Below are 9199 nucleotides of genomic sequence, written 5' to 3' on the forward strand. Positions count from 1 at the left end.
AGAAGACTCTGTGATAAAATGTAAATGAGACATATGCACACATAAGAACACAAACACACATACGTGTCGCATGCCCATGTAGCAAATGACAGTAGAAGAAAAGAAAGGCATAAGACCCAATGGGAAGAGCAGCAGACCAAGGACTAGACCCAGTTCCTTCTCAAATAGGGTGCCACCCTACTGTGATGACTACACAAAGCAGAGCAGGGCAGCACATCACAGAACCTGAAGGACCTTGGAAACATTAATAAACTCTGGCTTTAACACACTAGTTTCTGTTGCAAGGTCTCGACAAAGCCTCAGTGTTCACACCTCTGATCCACCAGCGAGGCGGAATACAAGAACTTGATGCTCTTTCAATGTTTTCCAAACCACCTAAAAGTCCCACTGGGGCTGGTGGTGAGATAAAAACATCTTCCTGCTGCCAAGGATTCCCAGGTCCTTTCCTAACAGTAACATTTATTCATGTTTTACAAACAGCAATATTGAAAGAAAAAGAGGGAAAAGGCAAGAAAACAAAGAAAGCGGTAACTTTGAGGTAAGAAGGAGGATGTCACAAATACCTATTTTACACACAAAAGCCTCCCGCCTGGCGCACTCACTACTCCCTCTGCGGGAGCTAAGCTTGCCTACCAGCTGTCCCAAGAGAGTTCCATGCCAAAGAGCTGAAACAAACAAACCTTGAGTTTGACTTAAACTAGAAGGACTGGGCCATTACAGCCCAAAATGTGCCTGTCCTAAAACTCATGTGACAGGAACACAAATCCCACACGTCACCCCATTTCATTGCAGGCGAGCCGTCACTATTTTGTCAGTATGAATGTGGACTCAGTCTCAGCCCGAAGAGACCTCCGGAAGACAAGAGAAAAGAAAAGAGGCAATTCTTACAGTCAGTTAAATTCACACTTGAGTTTTTATCCAGCAGTTATTCTAAGACAAACTTCAAAAGAAAAAAAGAAAAGAAAAGAAAGAAAAAGAAAAAGAACTGTAGCTCAGACAGGCAGGCAGGGGAATCATCCAACCGCATCATTACAATATTTAGCCAAGTCCTCCATAATACACTTTAAATACAAACAAGTTAGGACAACCAGAAGTAAGCTGAGGTGTGAGCAGGCAGGGGGTGGGGTGGGTGGGTCTTAAAATTGGCAAGCGTTGTTCCCCCCCACACACCCTGATTCTGATGTTTTCCTTTTTCTGCAGCTTTTGAACAATTTTAGATTTCTGTCACACTCTTCTTCTGTCAGAGAAGTTATCTGCGGTGTGAATGCTAAGCAGCCAGGTTGCTTACCTTCACTTTAAAGATTACAGTCTGCGCTCACGCCTTCGCTCACGCACGGTGCGCGGCACTACACTGAGAGATAAATTCTTCCATCATTTCAACCCGGTGCTACTGCGAGATGTGGCTCTAGGAAACGGCCTGCAGGCACTGCGTCTGAACAAATCACAGGTCCTGTAATTGCTGTCTAGCTCTAATTACTATAGAGGCGAGTGTTTGCAACTCGATTCCAGGGAGAGGGCTGGCTACCTTCTGACGACATCCAACCAAATATATCCTAAAAGACTGACAAGTCACTTTCTTTATTGCAATTTTTGTCAGTCTCCCATATGCTCCACTGTGGTAAGATAAATCAGATACCTGTCTCCTCCCCCAACAAAACAGCTCAACGCCCACAAAGTACTTATCCCGATGATTTGGAATTCTCTGTGTCGCTTAGATTTCAAGAGGTTGTTTTGTTTTTCCTAAATGGGCAGCCAGATCTACAATTTAAATTTGCTTTTTATTTCAGAGCAGAACCTGTTCCCAAATAGACCCAATTTGTATTCTGTTAGCAGAGAACAGTTTATTTACAAGCTATTTGGTATGGAAAAAAAAGTGCTTTCTTTCCCATGGAAATTTAGTTTTTAAGTAAAGATTCAGAGCATATAATTAAAAAAGGCTAAGGCTGATGACAATTTGATGTTGACAACATTAGCAGTGATGTCTATGCATTCCAACTCAAAACCCTAATTTCAGTTATGTGGGGGAATTATCCTGTTGAAATTAGCACTTGTCTAGGCTTGGGAGTGAAATGATACAGTATCTACTCCCCTATTTAACTAATGCCATCCTCCATCTCCTGGCATTTGGGTCTTGGCTCTGTGGTCAGAGTAAGGACGAGGTGTGATCTGTCCGTGTTACGTGGTGTGGTTATCACTGGTGTAGGGGCTTGGCTATGTTCTCACACCAGTATGGATGAATTTAGAGGACATCTCAGTGCTGTTTGCACATACCTTGTGCAACTCAATACCATTGCCAGCCAGAGCCAACGCTTCAAGATCAATCATGCCAGGTTTACACAGTCATGACCAGGGAAAGGTAAACCTAATATAAAAATCGGATGCAGAGTTCAAAATGGTGATTTTTAACATTAGTACTTAGAAGATGGGTGTTTCTCCAGGCTCTATAAGCTCAGGCATGAGTACCCTCAATGGGACACAGTGGGCTAACTCTGAGCTTTCTTCCCTCTGACTAACACTTGTGTGTGTCTTCCTCACAGAGTATTCAGTCTCTGAGGAGTGACGTAAGAGACAGTCATGCTGGAATTCTGCCTTTTTGTAAAATTAAACTTTCACTCATAATGAATCTATCTTAAGGAGTCCCTGGCTCATTAGAGACAGCAAACACAGTTCCTTCAAAGCATTCCTTATTGGTGGAGTTAGACAAAGTATTTTGGAACTGATTCTTGGAGAACCTCTCAGGACTGTCGCTGGATATGCAAACGGTGATTCTTCAAAGTTTCTTTGTACACTTGTATATACGCTTAGTTTCTGTCGGTGTTCTCAAAGTGTGAGCCTCAAAGGAGCTACATCAGCATCTCCTCAGAATGTGTATGGAAAACAAATTCTCAGGCCCCATCCCAGGTCTCTGGAGGTGGGGCACTGCAACTTGTGTTTTAACAAGCCCCACCTCCGGAGTTAATCAAGTTGGACAGGTCAATGCTCCTAAGAGGCTACCTCAGGAAGGCAAATTCACCGAATACATTGAAGAGATGGAAGAAATAACTTTAATAAGAATGGACTTTTCCTTCTAAGCATCCTTGCTCTCTGTGGCTGTTAGCTCTCTCAGCCTCTCTGCATACTCACCCAGAAAGCTGGAGATTTGATACACACACACACACACACACACACACACACACACACACACACACACACATCCTTTCTCCCATAGTTTGGGCTTTCTCTTCTTCCTCTGAAACTGCCTCCCTTTTGTATATGACTGCTCTGCCTCCATTTCTAAGGCAAAGACATCCCTCTTTCTTCTCCATCTTCTTTCTCTAAGCAGTTACTGAGATTTACAGCTTACCCATCCTATAGTGTTTCTTTTCAACCTCAAGAAGGTTGTCTTTGAGCATCCTACTGAGTCTGTTCTTAAATTCTTTGATTAAGGGGATTAAGAATTTTTGGAGGGGAACTTCAATTTCCTTAATAAGATGTGGTACCTTAGATGGGTCACCTCAAAAATTTCAATACACTAACATAATGTTACTCCTTGTACATTAGGCAATGGGATTCTTAAAAGCACCTTGAATCAACCATGTTCCTATTCACCTGTTTTCTGTGGCTTCCCTCTGTGAGTTATAGACCTGAAATTCAACATACCCATATAAATCTTCTCTCTCCTACTTACTAACTGAATATTTCACGAATTAATTGCCCTTTAACACACACTTTTCTTAGCTGATGAGTAAGAATAAAATAATACTAGTATCCCCTGAGCAGAGCTGGGAGATATGATGCTGCAAACATTTATCATGGTGCCTAGAATATAGAAGGACTGGTGTTATCAGCACTCCTCACCCATCCCCATGGGGCTCCCTCCCGAGGGCTCCAACTCAGCATCTACTGCCATCTTCAAACTTAACAGAACTATTTATTCCTTTACATTTTAGAGAATCGCTTAAACAGGGGTCTCCACCAAGAGCAGTGCCTGCTTTTGTTGTTTGTTTCCTATCTCTTGGCCCTCAGGCAATGCCAGGTACAGGGTGATTCCCCAGGAATGGTTGCTGCATGAGGAGGCTGCTGTTTCTAGGACAGTAAACTTTCTCTGTTCTGATACTTCATTCGTGTCTTACCTCCCAGGAGGTGCCTCCTTGTTTGTCTTATTTTAAGTCCTTTCTGTTTAAAACACCATTTTAGAGGCCATTTTTCCTCAGAAAGGCATTCTCTACCCTCAAAAGAAAAAATATCTTGGTTTCGTTTAAACATGAAATGTTTTCTTTGCTATATTTATTACAGTACTGAAGACAGTGATTTGTATGGTATTGTGTTGACAAAGGGAATGCTGAGCTTTAAGGAGTTAAGAGAGTCGATTTGGCTACTGCTTCGCCTACTGTACAGTCCAGAAAAGGCACTCAATGAGATATCCTGAATGAATGAACTAGATAAAGGGACTAGTGTCTGCATTTTACTATAAGATCTCTGCTATTACTATATGGCCTTCTTCCCTGATGGTAATTACGAACATCATCAAGAGTTCAGGACTACCCCTTACAAACGTGATCCATTCTTTTACTCTTCCTTTTGAGATAAGGTCTTATATATTCCGGGCTGGCTTCAAACTCACTAGATAGTTGAGGGTTACCTTGAACTTCTGATTCTCCTACCTCCATCTCCTGAGTCCTGGGATTACAGGCTTGTCCCACCACACATAGTTTATTGGATACTGAAGACTGATCAAGGGCTTCCCTTGAGCTGTGCAAACATGCTTCCATCAGCACTGTTCTCTCCAGCCCTGCAGTCAAAGCCCAACATTCCAGAACTCAGAAGCATTTCCCTTGAACATGAGATCACAGGTGAGTACCGAGTTCCTGGATAGACCCCAGGAACTTTGTTAACTCTTGGGAAGCTCTATTCAGTACAAGAGTGTGCTAGCAACAACATCTCTATGGCAACATTACCACAAAGGGCTTGAAATGGAGGCAGCATACTCTTTGTGTATGGCTTCTCTTCCTTTGAAAGGCTGAACCATGATCTTTGTTATGTGTTAAGACATACTCAGAGAGCCATAGCCAGAGCTTATTTTCCTGTGTGTGAAAAGGTGCTTACTTTTTGTGAACAGAACATGATCTTGTTAAAAAATCAATTTATAATTGGTATAAATTCACAAAGCCCTGTAAAAAATTAATATATTCTAATTTTTGGAAATCAGAAATTATCTTTTTTATATTTACTCAGAATTCCAGATTTTAGTTTCTTTTTCTTCATTGTGAACTAAGGTTTAGTTGATGGTAGCCTCACTTTTATAGGAATTCCTTCTGACAAATACATAATGACTAATTGACAAGCTTTTAATTACATCACTAGAGTGGTCTGGTGTTTCCAACCAACTCGTGAGCAAGTAAATATCCCCCTCTTAATGAAAAAATGATTGTGTTTCAATGATGTGATGGTAGTGTTGGATTGTCACACGTTTGCATACTCAAAGCAGGCAAACCTATAAGGTTATCTATGGAGAGGCCAGATTATCCACATTAACCCTTGCTTCCTCATTCACTCAACTAGACATATGGACTGAAAAGTGGGTCCTTAAAACAATTTTAGGCTAATAAGATGTATGGGACTGTGTAAAAATTACCCAGAAAAACCAACCAACCAACCAAATAAATGAATAAACCCAAACAAACAAGGCTACAGGACAAGAGAAGAGCCTCCAGAAGTCTTCCTTATGTTCACAAATACTTCCTAACACCTGGAGCCATGCTCTAGACAAACTAATATTATGAGCTTAATAATCAACTACTGCCATAGAAGGAAAAGCTAAAAGGGTTAGAATGGCCAGAGAACGTATCACTGAAAGTCAGGACATAAGCGAGATCTTAATATCCGTGCTTCTTTGATGCTCCCCGTGGTTCTTGCCTGTATCCCAGGTGCCACCGAATCCTATTGTTCCGACCTCCCTTCTGGCTTCCGTACCACTCCATGGTCTAGTTCCAGACCACCTCTGTCTGCACCCTAGTTACCATCTCTTACCAGGAATCCATGGAGCCGCTGATGCTCTCCTACACTTGGTTCTCAACCTAGCAGCCAAGCAAACTGTTTAAAAATATCTATCTGTTGATGCCAAGGGGAAAGGCTTTCCCGCTGCACTTTAAGGGAAGTCATACATGTTAGCATGGTCTACAGTTACCACAGGGTGACATCCTTGCTCAATTCACATTCTACTTAGTAATATCCTCCTCCCCTTCCCCCAAGGTCTTAGCCTCCCTTTTCTTTTCCAGAATGCCAAATGACTACCTTCAAAAGAGGTTTCCTCATCACAGAGTTCCCCTCTTCAACCCCACCTGTGTAGAAGTTCCTTGTCTCCTCTCCAGAATTTAGTCAGCAAGAACACAACAGCTACTTTTCAGAAAGTCTCCCCAGCTTCTGAAACAGTGCCAGACCCAGGGCAGGTGCTCAGGAGAGACCTTAAATGAGTGAACGGCCACACTTCCTCCAGTCCTCCAATGAAGACACACAACTTTAGTATCATATGAAGACACACAATGTTGGTGTCTTTATGAATTTAAGGGCTTCTTCTATATTACTGTCATAGTTTTTCTAGCATTTATAAAGTTCTTAGGAAGGCAGTGACATTAAAATATGGTATTTCATTATCACAGTTGGGATGACACATAATTGGGGAAAAACCATCTTGGGTATGTGTAAGACATGGCATTTGCTCAATCTACCAAATACCTTGTGTTTATCTCCATTTATAGGCATGGAAATATATTCAGCCCATAAATGGGCTGATGTAAGGGGACCACTGACTTATATGTACATTTGACAAACTAGGAACAGAATGGTTCCGTTTAGAGCCTTCACAAGACACAGAAATACATTATTTTTATCCTAAACTTCAAAGAGGTCAACTTATTTGTTCGTTTGTTTATCTGAGACAGAATTTCAACCATTTCAGGCCAGTCTTGAACTCACTATGTAGCTGAAGACCTTGCATTTCTGATCCCTTTGCTTCCACTTTTTACACAATAGGACTATAGGTATGCATCATCACATTTATTATATGTGTTCTGGAGATCAAACCCAGGACTTTGGTAGTAGTAGGCAAACACTCTACTAACTATGCTATATCCTTGGCCCTGACAACTCTTTGTTCTCTCTCTCTCCCTCTCTCTCTCTCTCTCTGTCTCTGTCTCTCTCTGTCTTTCTGTCTCTCTGTCTCTCTGTCTCTCTGTCTCTCTGTCTCTCTGTCTCTCTGTCTCTCTCTCTCTCTCTCTCTCTCTCTCTCTCTCTCTCTGTGTGTGTGTGTGTGTGTGTGTGTGTGTGTGTGTGTGTTTTATGTGGATGGCAGAGCTCCACATCAGGTGTTTTTTTTCAATTGCTTTCCACTTTGGTTTTTTGTTTGTTAGTTTGTTTTTGAGAAAGTGTCCCCAGAATGCTATGATTTGGCCCAGCCTGGCTGGCCAGCCAGCCTCAGGAATTCTCCTGTCTCTGCCTCTTCAGAGTTGGAATTTCAGGCATATGCTGTCTGTCAGGTAAAAGTTTTTCTTTGGGTCCTGAGTAATCAAAATTCTCCTTCCCAGCAGCACCATCTCTCAATGTCATTCCCCACTAATGTATTTTTTAAGAACAAGTAACACTCGATGAGTTTGTTATTCATCTCCACATATTTGTATATCAAGGACTTTTACATAAACATTTCTTGTGAGTCTCTTCTCACTGGAGGTCTAAGAATTTTATCATTTGTACCATCCACAGCCTGTAAGAAAAATGACACATAAGATGTCACTCATTCCTAAATGTGCATATTTCCTCTCAAATTTTCTCAAGGTGTGTTTTCCTCATTAATGCCAAATAAAGGTCAGACACTTTGGATCATGTGGGAAATCACAAGGAAAATCTAAATCAAATCCCAAGCCACACAGTGCCTTTAATATCAGTGTGAAAACACACTGTGAAGTCTGAAGTGATAAGATAGCATATCTTAAAATGACTTGAAACCAAAAATGGATCTGAGAGCAGTCTGAGCTCACTAAGAATGTTCTTTGACCGATTAGAACATGAGGGCACAGGCCTCACCTTAACTTGCAAAACAGGGCAATTTCTTCATAATATTGACTTAGGCTGTTTATGAAGACAGGTCACTATTAGATTATAATGCCAAGGCAGAATTTCAGCAAGACTGATTGGTTGTTCTATCCCTCCGATAAGGCCCTCTGGTTATCCCTTCATTTTGAAGAGATTAATGGGTTGTCTTAAATGTGAATGAGTGAGTGAATGAATGAATGAATGAATGAGGAGGCAATTTGGGTGAGCACGTTCATGGGTGCAACATGACCCATGTGCAATAAATCTTTCTAGAAGCAGGTCTTCTTTTCCAGATGGGCCCTGTCTTCACTTTTCTCATGTGGGTCTTGGCAGATGGGACATTCTGAATCTGAGAGGCCACCTCTCTGCTGACAACTGCTTTATATAGCCATCAGCGGTGAACTCTTACTGGGGCACGTAGGGGATCAGAACTGTTGAGTCATGTCTGGCCAAGAGAGTCTGTCATCCCTCAGTCCTCTGCTCACCCGTTCATCCCAATAGCAACGTACCACTGTTGCAAGACAGCCAAACTTCCAGCAGGAGAGAAGGCAAGACTGGCTGTCAGTACCATACTGGTTTAAGGAGGTTCTTTGTGCAGAGATCATAAGGAAAAGCAATCTTTGTGTTTCTGTGATCTCTTGTGTACAGATTTGGAGCTTGGGAAGAAGCAGGAAGGAATGCAGGGCTTTTTACCACCCTGTAATAGCTGTACAGCAAGACCCAAGTTGGAGGTTTGCACCCAACTCTTATTACTACTAGGTCTTTGCAGGATTGCTTCAAACTTGGTTTCCTTATCTAAAACAACTTCCTTCTCATGTTTGGATAGGGGATGACACTGTGACTCTCATAAATTGCAGAACTCTATCCTTGGTACGAGTACCACTTAAGGCTGATGTTATTCTGTTTGCTTCCATGATGCTAAGGGCCCAGGTTAGCAAAGCCCAAATTTAGAAATGGGCTCCAACATCATCAGTGCATTCTGTTTTTCCTGGCTTTATCTCTGTTTTGGTTTAATGCCAGGATTCCTGATTTGGGATTCATGGAATACTCCTTCTCCAGGAACTAGCTACAAATATTTGCAGTCACGCTTGTTTTTTCAGAGAGGGAGGGAAGGAGGGAGGGAGGGAGGGAA

At 41.9% G+C, this 9199-nt stretch overlaps 1 protein-coding gene across 15 annotated transcripts in view; it reads right to left on the reverse strand.

Annotated features, from left to right (window-relative positions):
* Znf385b (zinc finger protein 385B) overlaps positions 1-9199 on the reverse strand; it is a 394108-nt gene that overhangs the window by 109776 nt on the left and 275133 nt on the right. The window contains exons 1-2 of one of the 15 annotated variants that reach the window (XM_031370768.1): positions 4644-4796; positions 1289-1432 (exon numbers count right to left, since the gene is read on the reverse strand). The exons of the other annotated variants lie outside the window; for them this stretch is intronic. The gene's annotated coding sequence lies outside the window, so the exon portion shown is untranslated. Of the gene's footprint in view, positions 1-1288; positions 1433-4643; positions 4797-9199 lie in introns of those variants that run through there. 15 annotated transcript variants of the gene reach the window in all.

Source organism: Mastomys coucha, unplaced genomic scaffold (assembly GCF_008632895.1).
Source record: "Mastomys coucha isolate ucsf_1 unplaced genomic scaffold, UCSF_Mcou_1 pScaffold15, whole genome shotgun sequence".
Taxonomy (NCBI): domain Eukaryota; kingdom Metazoa; phylum Chordata; class Mammalia; order Rodentia; family Muridae; genus Mastomys; species Mastomys coucha.